The 22,018-nt window shown below is 44.0% G+C and overlaps 1 long non-coding RNA gene across 3 annotated transcripts; it reads right to left on the bottom strand.

The window, feature by feature from the left end:
* Positions 1-890: 890 nt before the first annotated feature.
* On the bottom strand, positions 891-10,729 carry LOC125525334. 3 transcript variants are annotated; one of them, XR_007291256.1, is made up of 11 exons: positions 10,046-10,729; positions 9,453-9,657; positions 8,732-8,808; positions 8,394-8,545; positions 8,247-8,309; positions 7,663-7,816; positions 5,850-5,895; positions 5,499-5,556; positions 3,881-4,032; positions 3,717-3,799; positions 891-1,263 (listed from the first exon to the last, which is right to left on the bottom strand). It is a non-coding gene; the product is annotated as an uncharacterized LOC125525334 (long non-coding RNA). The 3 variants fall into 3 exon arrangements; XR_007291254.1 differs by lacking the exon at positions 891-1,263 and having other exon boundaries at positions 3,277-3,799; XR_007291255.1 differs by lacking the exon at positions 891-1,263 and having other exon boundaries at positions 3,277-3,799; positions 10,152-10,729.
* Positions 10,730-22,018: the final 11,289 nt, after the last annotated feature.

Raw genomic sequence — 22,018 nt, 5'->3', positions numbered from 1 at the left:
AATAGTGGAATCACGGCATCTCGCATTATGTGAGGGCGTGAGGAGATTACGGTGGCCCTAGTGGCTTCTTGGGGAGCATTGTGCCTCCACACCGCTCCAACGGAGACGTACTTCCTCTTAAAGGGAAGGAACTTCGGCAACACATCCTCGTCTCCACTGTCTCCACTCTTGGTTATCTCGTGCCTTTACTTGTGTAGCTTATTTGTTTCATATATCTTGCTTGCTTGTGGTCCTATTCGTGTTGCATCATATAGGTTGCTCATCTAGTTGCATATCTAGACAACCTACTTTGATGCAAAGTTTAAATTGCTAAAGAAAAGCTAAGAATTGTTAGTTGCCTATTCACCCCCCCTTTAGTCAACCATATCGATCCTTCCACAGATGTATATAGACATATTTTAAAGTGTAGATTCATTCATTTTGCTCCGTATGTAGTTCACATTGGAGTCTCTTGGAAGACTTATATTTAGGAATGGAGGAAGTACAAATAATAATTTCAGTTGAGTTGAAAGACTTAAATTAAAAACCAACAAATATATGCAGGGTTATTTCATACTGTTATTTTAATGGGCACCAATAACGTCCTTTTCAACATCATAATATATAATCCAAAATCATATTAACAATTTCGGGGTAACTTTATACTACTTATGAGTATAAATAATATGATTAATTAACAAATCTTGGATTGTAATAGATCTGAAAAAACATTTATATGTTTCAAAAAGTCAGATGGTGTGAGTATCGTCTGAAAGCTTTCTGGGTAAATAGGGATATAGAGAGTTGTTAAGTTCAAGAAAACAAAATGGCTCTCCTTACACAAAGTCTAAGTTCACCACCGTTAGATTTATAAATGGGGAAAAGACGCTATGAATAAGAGAAACAACAAATAAAGATAGAAAGGTGTTAAGTTCACCACACTCTTTATTTGCTTACTGGGTTGAGTAGGTAACAATATGTTTTATAAGATGATGACTTCCTAATACTTTAGCACATAATTGTACTCTACTGAACCATGGGGGACGAATCGGAGGTACAGTAGAAGAATGAACAAATAGATTTTATTTATATTATCCACACCCTACATGTCCAACACCGAGAAGCTCCTCGTGAAACAAGCTTACAACAATGAGCATTGAACAATCATACTCTCTTCTTGCTAGCCGGTGCTGAGAACACTTGTGCAGCAATTAGTATATCAATGTCCTCGTAGATAGGTTGATGAAGATTGCCAGCAATGAAAATATCATCCAGTTCATAGGCCTGAAAATTTCACCATTGGCACTCATGGAATTAGTTAGTACTAAAAAGAATGGTATAGCTCTCGCAAGAAATTACATACAACTCCATTGCTGGTTCTTCAATGTCAAAATTTCAGCATATATGTGAACATTAAAAAGACTTCACATGCCTAAATAAATTATGAAAAACACTCATGCTGCAGTGCGGCTCCCGTGTCCTCGTCAGTTTTGACGCACCTACCACGTACTTGCAGCTTGGGGCGCGACCCCTACAACCTTGGTGGCGGCCACAGCGCCCACATCCACCTACATCCACGCTTCGGCAGGAACCATATAACAAAAAATATATTGTGGACCAAATGTTCATGGAATTTTGCAGTATGATATAGACTACAAATGGGTATATGATAGGCAAATCTTATTCCTCATACATCCGAGCATGAGCAAGCTCCACAAAATTTAACCGTCTGGATAGTCCGACCCCCCCCCCCCCCCCCCAAAATCCAACCCATATATTATCCCAACATGCGGTCCCAACACGAAAACCCCACCCCACGACGCACACTTATCTTTCTTGTCGGACATTCCACTTACCTCTTGGTTTCCCGTCTTAGCAGGACATTTCTTGTTGGATCCCTCGTTATTAACTGTTGAAGCAACCAACAACCCTTCTATCCTAACCAAAAAATTGTACGGTTTGATGAAAATAATATATGGACCGCTCGCTCATGCTGTTTGTTGCAAAGAATCTCACATGAAATGTTATACATATGTCACATTGGTTCACTATCCTATCTATAATGCCGTGACAGTAGTTTAGAAACTCTCCTAGCACTCCAAATACCGGCAACAAAATCACCAAATATATAGCATCCGCAGCTACCATGAAATAGGACACTAAACAACATTTGCAGCAAGCAATCAATTTATGCACCAAGCACACTGAGCAGAAGCAACAAGCTATCAAGATTTCTTCTACTAACAGAACTGACAAATGTGACTAACTCTGTAAGAAGCTTTGCCTTCAGAACCTAAAAATGGTGTAGTCCCATCACTACTTCAGCCGCTCTCTGATCTCAATAGAAAACATGGAGATCGTCCAAAAAACATAGTACACTTCGGCTGCACTTAAATAAGCTTGCTAAAAAGAAACTTCTCAAGTGACGTAAGAAAAAATATAAGTAACTTCCACTTGACAGTCGCATCATTTGACTTATAGATTTTCAGTTAGCATGGCAACTAAAGTGAGTCTATTGATTAAATTACATAGTTCATTGTTAAATGCTAAACACGGATTTAGAAGAGTTTCCAATGCTCATCTGTCAAATATGCTACTGTATACTTAGAGCATCTCCAGCCGCCCCCCCGGGTGCCCCCCCAAGGAGCCTTTTTTCTCTGCCAGCGATGCAAAAAGGGCAAAAAATGGCCCAGCCGTGCCCCCCAAGCCCCCCCCCCCCCCCCCCCCCCCCACCCCCCCCCCCCCCCCCCCCCCCCCCCCCCACGACCTCAAAATTCCGCCGGCGAACCCAGCACGCTGGGGGGCTGTTGGGAGCGCCGGCGGAAGCAACGGCCAATCCTACTCCCCCACGCGTTTTTTCCTTGCCACCTAATCACTTTTTGCCCCGCAATTCTTCTGAGGACACCAACGGCTGGGGATACGGATTCTTGGGGGCGCCGGCAGAAGAGTTTTGCCCCCCAGGACGTGCCATTTTTGGTCCGGCGATTGTCCTGGGGGGCTCAAACGGCTGGAGATGCCCTTATGTGAGCTGCTAATGATCATCATCATCTGTCAAATATACTACTGCATACATATGTGAGCTGCCAATGCTCATCTCAAGAAAGGATTGTATACCCAAAAGACCAGACCTTATACGGGCCTTATTCTATGAAACAATTTCAAAAAGGCTCACCCTGTATCCACTGCTAGTAGTGTCTATAAAAGAGCTCTTTTTCCCTACATCGGCGAGTTAATACTTTGATCTCTACCAACTGGAAGCACAGATAACTATATTTAAAAACAGGAACATCTGCTATCTTCATGAGTAAATAAACAGTAAAAAAGTAGATGACCAAACCCAAATATTTTCATGAATGTTACAAGTCATTTTTGTTAATGTGTAAGTACATCAAACATGTTCTAACAAGCAGGAAAATTGTAGAAACATTCAAATGATGAGCAGTTCCTAATTCCTATCATGGAATCACTGCATGATGCATTGCACTGAGCACCTTCTGTGTGATATGGAGATGGGCAGAGGCAAAGATCAAGGAATTAAAATTCGAAAAGAATAAATAAGCTATCAGTAAGCCAATAGAAATCGACACAGAAAAAATAAATAAGTTTACTTCAGTAGCCGATAGGGATCGACGCATTTTGAGACATAACTACCACAACAAAGATTCCATCGTTGTAATAATAGCCTTAGTGCTGAATTATACTCCTTAAGATATGTCTCGGGCATTTTTTTCAAGTACCTTGTAGGCAACAAGAATGACAATGATTCTAGGGAATGAAATTCTCTCGCAAATAATCTGACTTGTATTGTAAATTCACCTAGCTGTATGAAAATCAAAACCAATCATTAAATAGGTTATCCAAAGAATTGATAAACAGACTTTAAGAACGAAAGTGTTTTAACCTGAACTTCCACGAAATCATCAAAGCAGAAGTGGCTTCCCTCCCATCAATAAACTTCCCGGTGAATAGGAGAAGCATGACCATGGAGAATCATACCTGAATACCTTAATAGAGTCATAACTGTCTTGGCAATAGCACATCTCTTTGTCCCTCCTATATTCTTCAATCACATCAGAATACGAAAATTGACCATATATCGTTTTCAAGAGAACAAAAATGATCGATCAAACAATTGGTCTAATTCAAAAGTTTGTGTCCTTCATTCTCATAATCGCCAGTCTTCTTAACCAACTTCATCTTGCAATACAACATCTTTCTCCCAGCCCTCAACCCCATCCATCTTCATTCATAACACCATTTTTTAACCCTCTTTTCAAAATCAATCAGGTGAATATTTGAGAGCAGTAATTTGATCTCCCTCCTTATTGATTAGTAGACATAATGTAACATTAAATCTTTCCATGTGCAGTTGCTGGCAACCTCTGTCATTTAGTGAAGAGGTGGTAGCTGTGGTGTCAGAAAAAAAATTAAAAATAATAATGCATTGATGTATTGCAAGTTTCTTGAGACCAATATAATAGATTTGAAGATTTCCTACACCAATCCCGGCCTCATGGCATTCCAGACAGCCTATGTAGATGAAGCAAGTGCAACCATATCTTGTAAAAGGAAGATATATCAGCTTCACAAAGGTACTCCTGAAAATATCTCAATTAAAAATACACATCTCTCTATGGTTCCACCTTCATCATAATGTTACCGCCATATGGAAGAAAGATATATATTACAAATATCATCCATATGTCAGTCAAAGGTTGAACAATTACTATTACGAAATACAAAAATATTAGACGTGATGGAAGATGGTTTCAGAAACACCAACGACACGCACTCGTATTTTAAAGTCTTCATACTGTAGAGTTATCTCCCTGCAAGTTATGTGTGCTAAATAATCACAACACTTGGATAGCACCTACACATGGGATTATATATTCAATTCACATAATTAGTTCTTCTGCTTATATAAATTAAGAATTGCATAAAAAAGTACATGTCTATCTAGTAGTACTCCCTCCGTCCGAAAAAGCTTGTCCCTCAAATGGATGTATCTAGCACCAAGTTAGTGCTAGATATATCCATTTAAGGGACAAGCTTGGGACAAGCTTTTTCAGACAGAGGAAGTATAAGATAAGGATTTGAATTGTTGACACAAGGCCGGTGGAGCCGTGCATGATCCACTTGCAAAGTGCTTTCGAGCATGGACGTCGTACACATAGTGCAAAGCTGGCTGAAGGAGTTAATAGATTGGATCCCGGCAAGACTGCACATACTTAACGTTGGCTGCCCCTACCTTGATTGATTCCCATGCTGGCAAGGTTGCACACATAGAGGAAGACTCGATGGATTCTTGCCGGCTAGACTGCACATACTTAACGTTGGATTCCCCTACCGTGATTGATTCCCATGCTGGCAAGGTTGCACACATAGAGGAAGACTCGATGGATTCTTGCCGGCTAGAAACGAACAAAAGCAAGCACGCAGGTAATGCCTATTTCTTTGCAACAGATGCATGTCGCCTGACGCAATGGGGGAAAACAATATGTATATAGTGATTTTACCTCAATAGATATTTTGGTACCTCCACTCCATTAGTATGAAATTTGTGATGTTGAAAACCTGAAAAAAGGAAAATAATGATCTCAGTGGCAATTGTGTCAGCTGTTGAATAGGTACGGCATTTATTTCAGGATTACAACTGTTCTCTCCCATTGAACAATGGCTTGAATTCTTTCAAGAGAGAACCATACAGTAAAAAGCTTCAGAACACAATGTACTCTGAATCAGGTCATATTCAGGCCATATACATCGAGCTTATACTACCAAAAAATATCAGCTAGAAATCTAGCAAGTATCTTCAAGGATCAAGAACATGAAAGAGGAATAATGACGAAAGAACTAAAAAAACTAACCTCCATATGGAAGCATTAGATGCACTTGTGAGTCCAAGCATATTATCTGCAATAAATAGAAAACAAGTACATAATTATATTTTTCTTGTGGGCAAAATGGTAGACAGTGATAGAATGCCCGTGCGTTGCTACGGGCAAACACCGGATGACCATGCATTGCCATGAAATAATAGAAATATACACATTTATCAAATTGTTATTTTAATTCATAAATACGTTGTTAAGCATGATGGCATCTGGTTTCATCAAATAGCGACAAATTCAAACTCTCTCCGGCTTCTTTCTTTCTCGGCGGTCGTGGTGTATACTAAACCAGAAAATCGCTCGCCACCAAAGAACATATACCATCCATTACTAAATACTATCAATATCACTCAATTCACACCTCCATGCGTGTCACTATTACAAGGTACACAAATTCTGACAATTCCTTGTAATGAGCCTCTTAATTTCAGCAATAATAGCACAAAAAGAGAGATCCAACTTCCGAGAGTGTTCTCTATCAATAGCATGGCCATTCCATTCTTCATAGCAACAATCAGCCTTAAAAAACACTGTAAATTGTTTAAGTTCATGTCCAATATTAGGCCCAAATTGTTAACTGCGGCCATTGGTAAGTATGGCTGGTCCCTCTCTAGCATTTTTCCCTTCTTGGACTTAATCACACTACTTCACGTTCTGTGTTGGATCTTGTAGGTAACCCATGCTCCATCTCTGTTCTAAAAAAGCAGCTAAACCTTTTGCTAAGTACCTGGCCCACTCATCCGACTACCATCTAAATTCAAAAGCTCTTCCACCCTAAAAATTAATAAAGTTAATTAGAAACACAGACGAACCAATAAACCATCAAATGCAACCTTCAATAAAAAGCTGATTGTATATAGGAAAGGGTTCATTTATCTTGAATCAAGATTTTTTTTACAATGTCATGAACCTGGTGCCAACGGCGTACTCGCAGCGGCCGATGAGCCTTTGGCCACTGCCTACACTGCGCTCGCGCACGCCGCTTCGCTGCTGCCGCAAGCACCGGCCACACTCCCGCCGCAAGCAGCCCAAATGATGGAACTCCATGCCATCATAAGCCAATCCAGATGTTGAATTAAGGCTAGTACGGCATCCCATATTTGAGGATTGCACCCGGAAGATTGCACTCAACACGCCAGTTGAAACCAAGATTAATAATACAGATACAAAGAAAACAAAGATAAGCAGGAATAGGATGTTGATGGCCTGCTCATCTTGGTCCCTCTAGACCCAAAAAGTTGGTTACATTTGTAGGAAAAAGATTTTTTGGTTCCCCTGGTATCTAGCACCAGCAACAATTTCCTATTGTGGTGACACCCCGACATGGCCCTACTTAAGCTCCTTCTCGTTCTTGCTTTGGTTCCGGTCCGGCAAACCATACCATCTTCCAAATATTTTTACATTGTAGCATCCTAAAAGTTCTCATGTCTTCCAGTACATTATCTTTTGTAGAATCATCATATATAGCTCTAAGTCTACGTCCTCCCAACCTAATGCAAAATGAACAAAATCAGATATCTATACATCAGTACACAACTTAGCATATACTCCCGCCGTCCCATAATATAAGAACATTTTTTAAGCTATATCATGGGAGGGAGTAGTAGACAAAGTACTGTTTCAAATAATGGTCCCTAAGAGAAAGGTTAACGTTCCCAACCAGACTTGTGAGCATCTTCGAGCAACATACAAGCCACAGGAGTGTAATTGGATATCACAAGTGTCAAATCAATAGCTGAGCATAGCATCTCTACATGGACTAATAAAACCAAAATAAATTTTAACATACCGCCGGTCCTACAACAGTGGTTGATAGTGAATTTGGTAGACACCCATAAATGACAGTTTAGCAGTGTCTCCGACTCTCTATACATTTCGAGTCCCATGTTTTCAGCATTAGATATCTCCTTGGACACAATGAAATTTATGCTTCACAGGAGGATCTGCACAAAATAAATGAAAAACATTTCTCATCCTTGTAAGAAGAGGTTCTATCGAGAACTTACTAAGGGCATTCAATCAATTCACTTCATGAAAAGTTGTGTCCGTTGGAGCTTGTTATGCCAACTGAACCATGTTGACCGACCCCAATAAGCATATGCACTCACGTTCTCTACTCACATAGCAGAGTTATGTCTGATTCTCCTGTTTGTTGTACTCCCTCCGTTTCTAAATATAAGTTATTTTAGATAATTCAATAGGGACTACATATGGATGTATATAGACATTTTTATTGTGTAGATTCACTCATTTTGCTTCGTATGTAGTCCATATTAAAATATTTAAAAGGTCTTATATTTAGGAACGGAGGGAGTAATTCTTTATCCCCGTTAGAAATTGATGACCAGGGATCAAATGAGAAATGAATAGAACCTTGAAGAACAACATCAAATAGACCTTCCTCATTCTCAGGTAATTAAAACCAAGGGAGGGTTCCTGTAGGATAACTATATTCACCTTCCAGTCTTTGCATCCATCACAGCCCCAAAATTGATTGACATAACCAGCCAGAGAACGCACCTACCCTGCTGCCCAAAAAGGAGGAATGCCAGACAACAGAATGTAGAGTATAACTCCAGCACTCGATATGCAATTATCGGCTCCATATCTCCGCTTCAGCACCTCCGGAGCCACATAATAGGCACTCCCAGGAATATCCCTGAACTTCTCATCTGCATTTCCATTATATCCCATTTAATCTTAAGCACTGCATGAGCTTAGTTGCCAGAATTTAATTCAGGTAGCACTACATATACAATTGTAAATGGTAGAGACAACATGAACTAAGGGGAATAGTTGAGGTTTCTTCCCTTGTCCCTTCTCAAATAGTATGTTCAGTTAACCAATTAATTACTCACCGGCTTGAAGGAGACGGAGAGGCTGAAATCAGTGGGCTTGAAAAAACACATACGTGTACAGTTGTCCAACAAGTTGACTGAAACATGCATCACAATACATCGTCAATGGTTTTCTCCTTGCTTCATCTTAACCAACACGCAGCGCAATACATCATCAATGAAATGAGATTTCAACAAAGGAAGAACGCTACTTAATGAGTTTAAGAGGTTTCGGCCCAGCATTGACTGAAACTGTTTCCGAGAAATTAGACCTACACCGAGATTGAACAATATAAAGAGTATTCCCTGGAGTAAATACCGGCTCTAAAAATTGTCTAAACGAAATCGGCGCGTCAGAGCCCTGAGATAAACAGACCCAATAAAAAACTCCATACATTAACAACTGTATGATCTAGCTGGGTGCACAAATAGGTTTTAAAGAAACTCACATGAACAATCTTGGAGAGCGTAAGTAGATATTCAGTCAAATTAAAAGGCGAAGTCAGAGCAGGGAACAGTTGATCCGAAAGACATGCCGTTCCAAACTTCCAATGCACAAACATCCATATGCGTGTTCAGGAAGAAGAAAAGCACAAAGATGTCATCTCCTATAGCTAACTAATGTACTATGGTAAAGATCATACATACTCTGGGCGAGCGAGCATTGCATAAAAGAACAAACACCTTAAACTACAGAGGGCATAGACAACAAAGAACACCTAGTCACAGAGGCGACACTCACCAGCAAGCAAGCAGCGCACGCACAACACAACCGTCTTAACCCCTTCACTCACTTCATCGTGTAGTTGAACTGCTTACACCCCAGGCACTGCACCTCGTCGTCCCTAAGGTGCTCAATGGCCAGCTAGACGAAGGTATTCTTTGAGGTCGCACCGGATGCAGCAGAACACTCGTATACTAAGCATCGGCTAGCTCGGAGGTGTGGCCTGCATGCACCACCCAATCATGAGGTTACCAGGGTGTCAGATCACAAACTATTAGTTAGTTTTGCAATGCACTGGAAAAGACCATATATTACATAATAAGCTCATCTCACTGCGGCAATATCGCTAACAGTTCAGAAATATTACAAAATAACACAATAGCACACGCAGTAGCAGTAGCAAGCAACATTCCCTGCACTCTTCCATCTAGTGACCATCCTCTCCGTGCTACCTCCACCACCACCACCACCCCCACACCAAAAGCTCATCTATACTCTGGATCCATGTGATCTCTCAGTTCTCTCTGCTCTCTCACGCAGAAAACACAACAACAAGCAAGCCTCTCTAGCCTCCCCCAATCCAACTAAATCAGAGGGGAAATCTCTATTACCTGGCGGCTAGTGGCTTGTACCTGATGGATCCATAACTGGGTGGATGGATCTCCGGCTCGCGGTAGTATGTGTGTTCTCAAACTCGCGTGAAGAAGAAACGTGTACCTGTACGAGAGGTCGAGAGCTTTACAGCAGGAACACGCCATGGAGCCTGTCTCCTCTGCATCCTTCATTCATCTCGTTCTTTGAAGAAGACAGGCATCCCTCGCACATGTCGGCGGCGGCGGCAACGAAGAGGCGGTGATGGTGGAGGCAGTGGCCCATCCCGGAGATCTTGCCTACCGCCTGATGGACGTCCTCCGCGCTGAAGAGCCGGTCGATGCGGGAGCAGTGCAGGCATGGCGGCATGAGGCCGAAGTAGGCCGTGAAGCGGGCGACGGCATGGGAGAAGAGATTGTTGAGCGCGAGGGAGACGGCGAGCTCGCCCCCGCCCTCCTCCGCCAGAGAGAGCTCGTCGGCGGCGGGGCTCCGCCGCTGCTGCTATGCTCGGCTGCGGGAGCGGGAGCGGCCCCCCGGCGCGCACATCGTGGGGAGCCTGGCCAGCACCGGCGGCGGCTCCACTCGGTCCTCGGCGGCGGTGGATCGACTCATATCTCGGCGGCGGCTCGTCTTGGATCTCGGCAGCGGCTCGTATTGGGGGCTGGGGCATCTTTGAGAGATCGTAGGATAGAATACATAGATCGAGGGGAGCCTCGCTGGCTGTTTTTTTCTACGTGCGGGGAAGGGACGAGAAAACCGACGAAAAAAATAAGCAAAAAAAATCCGGACGAAAATGGTGGGACGAAAATAAAATCCGGAACGTGACCTATCAACTAAGAGTAGAGATTAGTTTACTCATTCACATCACTCGTTTCGTTAACTTCATCTTCTATTTTATTTTTCTATATTATTTATTTTTATTTGTATCTTCATCAGTTTTCTTCCATTTCCTTTGTTTTCCATCAGTTTTCTTTGTTTGTTTATGGGTTTCAACTGGGTTTTAATTTCCCTTCCATTTTCATTATCATCTTTCTTTTATTGGTTTTCACTTATTTCTTTTCTTTCTTAGTTTCTTCATTTTTCTTTGTATATTTCTTGGTTTTCATCAGTTCTCTTTGTTTCTTCTCGGTTCCAACGTTTTTATTCTTTTGCACTGGTTTTCTTTCAATTTTTTTATTTCTTTGTTTTCCTTTGTTTCTTTGTTTCTTTTCTTATTTTCTTTAGTTTTTAGTTTCTTTCTCCATTTTTTTCGGTTTCTCTTATTTTTGTATTTTCTTTTTTGGCATTTTTTCTTGTTTTCCAAATTCTTGATTAACATTTTGTAACGCCTCGAGACCGATGTGCCAGGTGTCCTTCAGTTATTCGCTGTTGCCTTGCCATGTGCTTGCGTGTCATGCATTGCATATTATGTCATCATGTGCATTTTATTTGCATACATATTCGTCTCATGCATTCAAGCAATTTTCCCGTTGTCCGTTTTGCATTCCAGCGCTCCTATGTCACCCGGCGTCCCTTTCTACCTCTTTTCGTGTGCGGGTGTTAAACGTTTTCGGATTGGACCGAGACTTGTCATGCGGCCTTGGTTTACTACCGGTAGACCGCCTGTCAAGTTTCATGCCATTTGGACTTCGTTTGATACTCCAACAGTTAACCGGGAGACCGAAAAGGCCTCGTGTGTGTTGCAGCCCAACACCTCTCCAAAGTGGCCCAAAATCCACATAAACCTCCTCCATCATCTTGGTCGTTCAATCACGATCGCGTGACCGAAAACTGCACCTCATTTGGACACTCCTAACTCCCTCTACCTATATATTTGTGCTTCCCTCCTGAAATCCGCGCAGATGAAACCCTAGCTTCTTCCCCTCGCGCCGCCGGACAAAAACTGCCCACCGTCCGGACATGTCCGCTCCGCCGCCATGTCGTCCGGCCAATCCGGCGCCGACACCTCAGCGCACGCCGCCGCCCTCACCCACTACCCTCGCGCCACCTGTCCACCGTCGGCCTCTCTCTCCTCCATCCCCGCTGCCGGCCCGCGCGGCCCGGATCGGGCCCGCGGGGCCCATCTCGTCGTCGCCGCCGCCAGGTACCCGCTGCCGAGCCGCCTCCTGCGCCGCTCCGCGCCGCCGTCCGGCGCCGTCGACCTCGCCGGACCACCGCAATGAGCTGCCCCGCCGCGACCCCGCTCCTCGCCGGCGACCTGCCCCACCGCCTTGGGTCGCCGGACCACCGCGTCACCCGGATCCGCCGTCCAGCTCCCGTCGACGCCGGCCACCGCGCCATGTCGCCGAGGCGCGCCCCGCCGCCACCGCCAACTCCGGTCGCCGCCTCCACCGCGCGGCCTCGCCGGCATCCTTCGCCGTCGCCGCGCCGGTCGCCTCCACTCGCCGGCGTCCATCGTCTCCGGACCGCGCCGGCCCCGCCTTGCGCCGCCCTGGCCCCGCTCGAGCTCGTCGGAGAAGCTCCGGCGACCAGAGCCGCCCCTCACCGGAGATCCCCTCCGTCACCGGATCTGAAGAGGGTGGACCAGATCCACCAACCCTTCCATCCAAACGCCCCCCTCGATCCGGATCTCCTCATCCCGCTTCGCCCCATCCTCGTGTTGACTTTTCGCGGAGGTAATATTTCACTAAGTCCTGAGATTTCCTGATTCATATGCCTCTATTCATCATGTCATAACTTCATCACCGTTACTCCGATTCGCGCGTGTAGCATATCAAAATGTTCGTCTCGACGAGTAAATCATTTCATCGCATTGCATCATTTTCATTTGAGCTCATCTTGATGCCCGAAATGCTATTGGAAGAGGGCTATGTGATTAATTTGTTAGATCTGTTTCAGCAAATACCTTTTGTCATTTTTGCCATGATTAATGTGTGCATGCTATGATCCTGAGCTCTACATGTGTTTTGTTATATGTCATGCCATCTTTACAGGGGTGCTTGCCATGTATTTTTGTGATATTTGTGGTGACTAGCACAAGCTTGCAAAGTAGCGTAATCGGTAATGCTGATTTCAGGGACTTAGAATTTCACTAAGTCCTTGTCCTGTTTTTGTTGTTATGCCATATGTTCATGTTGTTTCCTAGTGATCCGTGCCTTTTTTGAGGATGATCAGTAAGGATGTTTTGTTAATATTGTGGTGCTCTATCCATCCATATCCTTGTTTGCATTTATGGAGCACCCTAGCTTAAGTCAATTGAGCTCTACTTTTGCTATAAAATATTCCTGGCAGATTGTTAACATGTTTAGTGATTTTGCCAAGGTTGTTGCTATTGAACCGTGCATGCTATGTTGTTGCTCTTGCCATGTCTAGATTCTATGCCATGTCTTCTTGATGGGTGTATGCTTAGTTTGTCATGCCATGCTCTGTAGTGAGTACATCGAGCTCGTAAACATGTCTACTCGTTAACTGATTTGCATGCTTCAGTTTTTCACTAAGTCTGAATCTGTTTATGTTTTTGCCATGTTCACATGCTTGCAATTGTATTTTCCGATCCCTTGTGGCTTAAGGTCACTAAGGGACTTTTGTTAAGTGCTTTGAGTAGCTTCATGCCATGCCTTGCTTTTCCATGTTAAGTTCTTGTAGCATGTAGTTTTCATGCTCTAAAGTGTGCTTCCTGATGATAAATTCCAGACTTGTGTTAATTTCACTAAGTCTGAAACCTGTTATCATTTGCACTTTTGCCATGCTTGTTTGAATCTGTTAATGAGTGAATTAGCCGTAGCTCAGTGTTCATCTTTTTTTCAAGCTTCGTGAGTGGAACCCTTCCATGTATTTTGTTGCCATGTTTGAGTGCAGTAGCTTATTTATCTTGATGCATTTAGTTGGTTACTTGCTGTTTATCGCAGACCGGTGCCATATTTGTTTTGCTTGCCATTTCCAAACTGTGCATCCGATTCCGGTGATCTTTATATCGATTTCAACCGAAATCAACTCATCTTTCCAGTGGCACTCTTGGATTTCCAAGTTGAGGCCAAATTTAATCATTCCTTTCCAAATCATGCATATGCATCACATCCCGCATCCCGCATATCATACCATGTTCATGTGGGTTGTTTACTATATTGTGTGCTTCTTTCCGGTGTTGCTGCTTCGGGTTGGTTCCGATAACGTCGTGTTTGTGAGGACCCGTTCGACTACGTCCGTTTGTCTTCTTCATGGACTCGTTCTTCTTCCTTGCGGGATTTCAGGCAAGATGATCATACCCTCGAAATCACTTCTATCTTTGCTTGCTAGTTGCTCGCTCTTTTGCTATGCCTATGCTGCGATACCTACCACTTGCTTATCATGCCTCCTATATTGTTGAACCAAGCCTCTAACCCACCTTGTCCTAGCAAACCGTTGTTCGGCTATGTTATCGCTTTGCTCAGCCCCTCTTATAGCGTTGTTAGTTGCAAGTGAAGTTTGAAGTTTGTTCCTTGTTGGAACATGGAGATGTTGTTTCTTGTTGGAACATGTTTACTTGTTGGGATATCACAATACCTCTTATCTAATTAATGCATCTATATACTTGGTAAAGGGTGGAAGGCTCGGCCTTATGCCTGGTGTTTTGTTCCACTCTTGCCGCCCTAGTTTCCATCATATCAGTGTTATGTTCCCGGATTTTGCGTTCCTTACGCGGTTGGGTTATAATGGGAACCCCTTGACAGTTCGCCTTGAATAAAACTCCTCCAGCAATGCCCAACCTTGGTTTTACCATTTGCCACCTAGCCTTTTCTTTCCCTTGGGTTCTGCAGACTCAAGGGTCATCTTTATTTTAACCCCCCCGGGCTAGTGCTCCTCTGAGTGTTGGTCCAACCTGTCAGCCTCCGGTGGCCACCAAGGGCAACTCTGGCTGGCTTACCGGAAGTTTGGACAATCTGAGTGTGCCCTGAGAATGAGATATGTGCAGCTCCTATCGGGATTTGTCGGCACATTCGGGCGGTGTTGCTGGACTTGTTTTACCATTGTCGAGGATGTCTTCTAACCTGGATGCCGAGCCTGATCGGATTGTCTTGGGAGAAGGAATATCCTTCATTGACCGTGAGAGCTTGTGATGGGCTAAGTTGGGACACCCCTGCAGGGATTTGAACTTTCGAAAGCCGTGCCCGCGGTTATGGGCATACGGGAATTTGTTAATGTCCGGTTGTAGAAAACCTGAAGTTGACCTTATTTAAAATACATCAACCGCGTGTGTAACCGTGATGGTCTCTTTCCGGCGGAGTCCGGGAAGTGAACACGGTGTTGGAGTAATGCTTGACGTAGGTTGTTCTAGGATCACTTCTTGATCATAGTTGTGCGACCGTGCTTTTGCCTTCTCTTCTCCCTCTCTTTTGCGTATGTTAGCCACCATATATGCTAGTCGCTTGCTGCAGCTCCACCTCATACCTTTTACCCTCCTTTAAGCTTAAATAGTCTTGATAGCGAGGGTGTGAGATTGCTGAGTCCCCGTGACTCACAGATACTTCCAAAACCACCTTGCAGGTGCCGTTGAACCGTGCAGGTGATGCAACGAAGCTCAAGGAGGAGCTCGATGAATATCTTGTCCTTTGTGTTGTTTCGTGCTAGTTGATCAGTAGTGGAGCCCAGTTGGGGTCGATCGGGGATCTGTGTAGCTTTTGGGGTAGTCTTCTTTTATTTTGGTTCCATAGTCGGACCTTGATTGTATATGGATGATGTAATGCTTTATTCATGTAATTGTGTGAAGTGGCGATTGTAAGCCAACTATGTATCTCCTTCCCTTATGTACTACATGGGTTGTGTGAAGATTACCTCACTTGCGACATTGCTTTCAATGCGATTATGCCTCTAAGTCGTGCTTCGACACGTGGGAGATATAGCCACATCGAGGGCGTTACAAGTTGGTAATCAGAGCCTTCCCTGACCTTAGGAGCCCCCTGCTTGATCGAATCGCTGGCGTTGTTGAGTCTAGAAATGTTTTGAGTCATTTAGGAATTATATATCGGAGAGTTAGGAATTCTTTTTACTCCTCAGTCCCTTCGTCGCTCTGGTGAGGCATCCTGACGTAGAGTTTTGACTCTTCTCTTCTCAAATTTCACTAATTTTTTTAGGATCACGCGGGTATCTTGGAATCGTTCCGATGGATTTGTGACGAGAACATTGTTCTTGGTGCCTCCTGACATTTAGGGGTTGTGGCAGTGTCTCGGGGAGTTGAGCTCCGAGGTGTTGTCGTCACAATTTTATCGCTGCAGTTCTGGAATACCTGAGTTTAGTTTCGCCGACATCGAAAATCTCTTTTATGCAGTTGTTGGTGAGATAACCTCGACGCCACCCAGTACTGGGGCGGGAGTTCGGGAGTATTGCCATAACTTGTATAACGGATGCTTTTCGAAGGTTGAGGTAAATGATTTCCGAAGGTTTCTTGGTTATGTGTTGAAGGATGGATACAGCTGGATGTAGGATTTGTGTAGTTTGGGTGAGATATTATGCTTCTCCTGTATCCCCAACACCTGATTGCATAACCGGAAAATTTCGGGAGTTTATAAGTGGGAATTCAAGTAGCTCTTAGGATATCTTTCCGACAGATTTATGACATGAAATTGTGGTTCGACGTCTAGTGGTCCGCCTATCCACGGTTGGTTTTACAGTGGTCTCGTTGTGTCTTAAAGAGTCATTGGCTATGTTGACTCGGGGACGCTTCGTATGTCATGTGCACTGCCTTGTACATGATGGTGTTGTACGATCGAGCCCGTGTAGGCCCCACCACGAAAACTTCGGACGAAATCTCTATCATATGTTTGTTCCGGCTTATTTTGCAAGCCAATCTTTTGTTTTATTTTGAGTTGTGGTATTCGAGTTGCTTCGAAGTCAAATGTTGATTCCGTACCTTCTCTAAACGGTGTTCTCGTATTTCTATGGGAATACTAATCCTTCATGATAATTGAGATTGTCATGTCAACCGGCGTGTTTCTCTTCAAGTGGATCCGATCATTTCAACATTTGCAAGATCCAATCTCAGCTTTTCGTCAACGGTGTTTGCTTCATCCGTTCCAAGTTGCCTTTGTGTTCCCACCCTCCCACCCTTTTTCTTCGAGGACTCGAATTTCTTAATCAAGTATCCATTTTACTGATGTGAAGTCTCTCCATTCTTTTCAATCAATATCCTTATACAGTGATTCTCATGAAGATCCTAACGGTACCTCAAGTTCGTCATTCCTCATTATTTTTCTTCTCCGGTGGAACCAATTCAAGCTTGGTTGACCATATCCTTTCCTCGTTTCCAATGCTTTTCTTATGTCGGTGCACCTCATAATCATTCCCCGCTCGTTATTCTATTGTTCCGGAGTGCTCAAGATATCTAGAAGATTCGTGTTTCCACTCTGCTTTCGTAATCCTTTCAAGCTCTTTCGAGATTGTTATCTCATTCAAGCCATCTAATTCATCAGGTGCAATCTCGATTTTCAAGCAATAATTTCAATGGTGTTTCTTTTGAGTGGGCCCTAACCCACAGGTCTTTTTCCAGGATCTTACCTGACTCTTCTTATTTTCCCGGAGCGATTATCAAATCTTTTAAGTTTGACGCAAGAATGAATTATCATCAGTCAAATGTCTTTCTCCAAGATTGGGTTAAATCCTTTTCATCGTTGTCTCAACCTCTTCGCTTTTGATTATCCCGGAGTGTCTCAACAATTCTTGGTGGTGTTTCTCGTTGTCATTCTCAGATTTTGAAGACCGAAGAAGACTTTTTCCTCCATATATTGCTCCATTCTCTTCAAGATTCGTGATTCTAGCTTGTTGCCATCCTCTCATAATTGTATTCGATTGTGAGAATTCTTTTCACCCATCCGGAGTAATTCAGAAGTCTTTTCAGTTTGATTCTCCGGAGCCCATCGTCTCAGAATTATTCGTTCTCAGCTTTCAGCTCTCTTTCTCTAAATCTTAGCGGTGCATCATTCAAATATTCTCTAATCAATTTGTGATCCCTTCGTTCTCATGTATCTAAACTCTCTCATATATCTTTGTTCATTTGCTAATTCTTACCGGTGATTCACCCCTACTTCGTTCATTTTCAATTCTTACTGTGGTTCGTTCAAGATTCTCTTCCATGGTTACCATATTAATTCATTCGTTGTTCCAATCATACCAGTGGTTCGTTGAAGACCTTCCCAAGTTGACGCTATATCTATCTTAATCCTTTCTACGAGAATAAGTAGTATGCAAATTCCGTTGCTTGTCATCAATTTAATTGGTGAAGGATAAGCATAATGTAATTATTGTTCTTGTTTCATCGAGTGAACTCAATTCCCTATTCCGGAGGCTCACCAAATTCTCGGTTTCATTTGTTTCATCTTTTCTTTCCCGGAGTTCCAGGCTCTCTCAATTATATCGTCGCGAAGATCCATCTAATCATTACAAGGATTCACCTTGTGTTTTCAACTTATCTTTCCTTCCGTTTGATCATTCTTTTGTTACCGGAGATCTTCATGGATGTTCTACATGGCGGTTCATCAAGGATTTAATTCCTTCTCGAAGTGTTCACCAACATTCTTTTCAGAGGAACTCAAGCATTCTTCTTCTTACTATCCGGAGTGCAATTCTTTCTACCTTATCATTGGAGGTGGTATTATGTCATTCTTGATAATTTGAGCTCATGTTTCATGATTCACAGGTTGTTAAGAATGGGGTATTTTAAATCCATCAACCTCTTCGTTGGAGTTATCTTGGGTTATATTTCGCCTAAAGCCTTCCCCAAGGATTTGTAACGCCCTCGATGCGGCTATATCTCCCACGTGTCGAAGCACGACTTAGAGGCATAACCGCATTGAAAGCAATGTCGCAAGTGAGGTAATCTTTGCAAATAACCCATGTAATACGATAGGGGAAAAGATACATAGTTGGCTTACAATCGCCACTTCACACAATTACATGAATAAAGCATTACATCATCCAGATACAATCAAGGTCCGACTACGGAACCAAAATAAAAGAAGACTACCCCAAATGCTACACAGATCCCCGATCGACCCCAACTGGGCTCCACTACTGATCAACTAGAACGAAACAACACAAAGGACAAAATCTTCATCGAGCTCCTCCTTGAGCTTGGTTGCATCAACTGCACGGTCCAATGGCACCTGCAAACTGGTTTTGGAAGTATCTGTGAGTCACGGGGACTCAGCAATCTCACACCCTCGCGATCAAGACTATTTAAGCTTATGGGTAAGGTAAAGGTATGAGGTGGAGCTGCAGCAAGCGACTAGCATATATGGTGGCTAACATACGCAAATGAGAGCGAGAAGAGAAGGCAAAGCACGTTCGAGAAAGTATGATTAAGAAGTGATCCTAAAACAACCTACATCAAGCATAACTCCAACACCGTGTTCACTTCCCGGACCCCGCCGAGAAGAGACCATCACGGTAACACACGCGGTTGATGTATTTTAATTAAGATAAACTTCAGGTTTTCTACAACCGGACATTAACAAATTCCCAGCTACCCATAACCGCGGGCACGGCTTTCGAAAGTTCATAACCCTGCAGGGGTGTCCCAACTTAGCCCATCACAAGCTCTCATGGTCAACGAAGGATATTCCTTCTCCCAAGACAATCCGATCAGGCTCGGCATCCAGGTTACAAGACATCCTCGACAATGGTAAAACAAATCCAGCAACACCGCCCGAATGTGCCGACAAATCCCGATAGGAGCTGCACATATCTCGTTCTCAGGGCACACTCAGATGAGACTAGCTACGAGTAAAACCAACCCTCAAGTTTCCCCGAGGTGGCCCTGCAGGCAGCTCAGTTCGGACCAACACTCAAAGGAGCACTGGCCCGGGGGGGGGTTAAAATAAAGATGACCCTTGAGTCCGCGAAACCCAAGGGAAAAAGAGGCTAGGTGGCGAATGGTAAAACCAATGTTGGGCATTGCTGGAGGAGTTTTATTCAAGGCGAACTGTCAAGGGGTTCCAATTATAACCCAACCGCGTAAGGAACGCAAAATCCGGGAACGTAACACCGATATGACGGAAACTAGGGCGGCAAGAGTGGAACAAAACACCAGGCATAAGGCCGAGCCTTCCACCCTATACCAAGTATATAGATGCATTAATTAAATAAGAGATATTGTGATATCCCAACAATAATATCTACGTTCCAACATGGAACAAACTCCAATCTTCACGTGCAACTAACAACGGTATAAGAGGGGCTGAGCAAAGCGGTAACATAGCCAAACAACGGTTTGCTAGGACAAGGTGGGTTAGAGGCTTGGTTCAACAATATGGGAGGCATGATAAGCAAGTGGTAGGTATCGCAGCATAGGCATAGCAAAAGAGCGAGCAACTAGCAAGCAAAGATAGAAGTGATTTCGAGGGTATGGTCATTGTCGGTGTCAAAACCGGCGGATCTCGGGTAGGGGGTCCCGAACTGTGCGTCTAGGCCGGATGGTAATAGGAGGCAGGGAACACTTTGTTTTACCCAGGTTCGGGCCCTCTCGATGGAGATAATACCCTACTCCTGCTTGATTAATATTGACGATATGGGTAGTACAAGAGCAGATCTACCACGAGATCAAGGAGGCTAAACCCTAGAAGCTAGCCTATGGTATGATTGTTGTATATATTGTATATCTATCGACTAGCCTGGCCTCGGTTTATATAATGCACCGGAGGCCTAGGACAACAAGAGTCCTAGCCGAATACGCCGGTGGGGAGAAGTCCTTGTCTTGATCACCAAGTCTTGTGGAATCTTCCTTGTATGCGGTAGCCGTCCGAACTGGCCCATGAGTATACGGCCACGGGGGTCCTCGGCCCAATCTAATAGATCGGGAGACGACGTGGTGAGTACCCCCTAGTTCAGGACACCGTCAGTAGCCCCCTGAACCGGTCTTCAAGTTAGGGACGCTCCTCGATTCTTCCGAACTGTTCTTCATCTTCGGTTGCCGGTCTTGAAAACTGGTTCAACAAATCTTCTTTATCTTCGATCTTGAGGATCGCCGAAATGCATTCGATGAGTTTACACGTCGGGTATCCGAGGAGCCCCTTTAAGTTTCCGGCCTTTATCAATGCCTTGTTTATTTTTATGCCACACCTCGGGTTTGAAGTTGTTCCGGGAGGCAGGGTCCTCTTGCGTCCGAGCTCCAACGCCAGACTGCATTCGAGGTATCTTTTGCAGCCGAGCACCAACGCCGGACCGCTTCCCAGCTCTAGCACCGGAATGTATCTGAGCTCCAACGCCGGACTATGTATCCGAGCTCCAACGCCGGACTGTATATCCGAGCTCCAACGCCGAAATATATCCGAGCTCCAACGCCGGACTGTGTCTAGGCTCCAATGCCGGACTATATCCGAGGTGTCATATCACCTTGGTTCAAAAAAGTTGAAGGAGTTTAGCCGAGCTTAATGCCGGAAATGCTCTCTATGGAGCCAGCCACTAGCGCCCGAGCTTTATGCCAGACTGCTTCCGAGGTGGTGCACCACCCCGACTATGGGCTGATTTTTTGTCAATATTTTTTATTGGTGCAATTTATTCTCTGCCGAAATATATAGCCAGTAGCCCTCAAGGTGTGTATCGGTCTAAAAACCCGAGATGCACATGAAGGATGACATAAGACCGCTGATCCCAGTAGCTGCTGAGACTCAGGTTGATTTGCAAAATCGGCCTGAGGATCAAGTCCTAGCTCGGTAGAATACTTCGGGACACAAAAGCGGCGTGCTCAGTCCTCAAGACTCAGGTTGGGTGCGGCCGACCAACCTGAGGATCAAAATCTCCTCGGAAACTATATTGCACATAAAATTTTCTACATTGGACAAGCAATGCAGTAGCCCCCGAGACACTAGGCGGGTGGAAACACCAGATCAGGGGATCGATGTGCCCCTTTAATATTTGTAAATAATAAGCCCGAAGCCCAGTAGCCCCCGAGCCTTAATGCGGGCACGGGTGGCCGAATTAAGGATCAATATCCATAGTAAAATCACAAATTATGTGTAATGACTCTATGTATCCAAGTACTTTACGTCATTAATGCTCGGATCCGCATTGTACAAAACTTTGTT

The sequence above is a fragment of the Triticum urartu genome, chromosome 7 (assembly GCF_003073215.2).
Source record: "Triticum urartu cultivar G1812 chromosome 7, Tu2.1, whole genome shotgun sequence".
Classification (NCBI taxonomy): Eukaryota; Viridiplantae; Streptophyta; class Magnoliopsida; order Poales; family Poaceae; genus Triticum; species Triticum urartu.
Note: the sequence above shows the minus strand (reverse complement) of the source record. Positions and strands in the feature narration are given on the sequence as shown.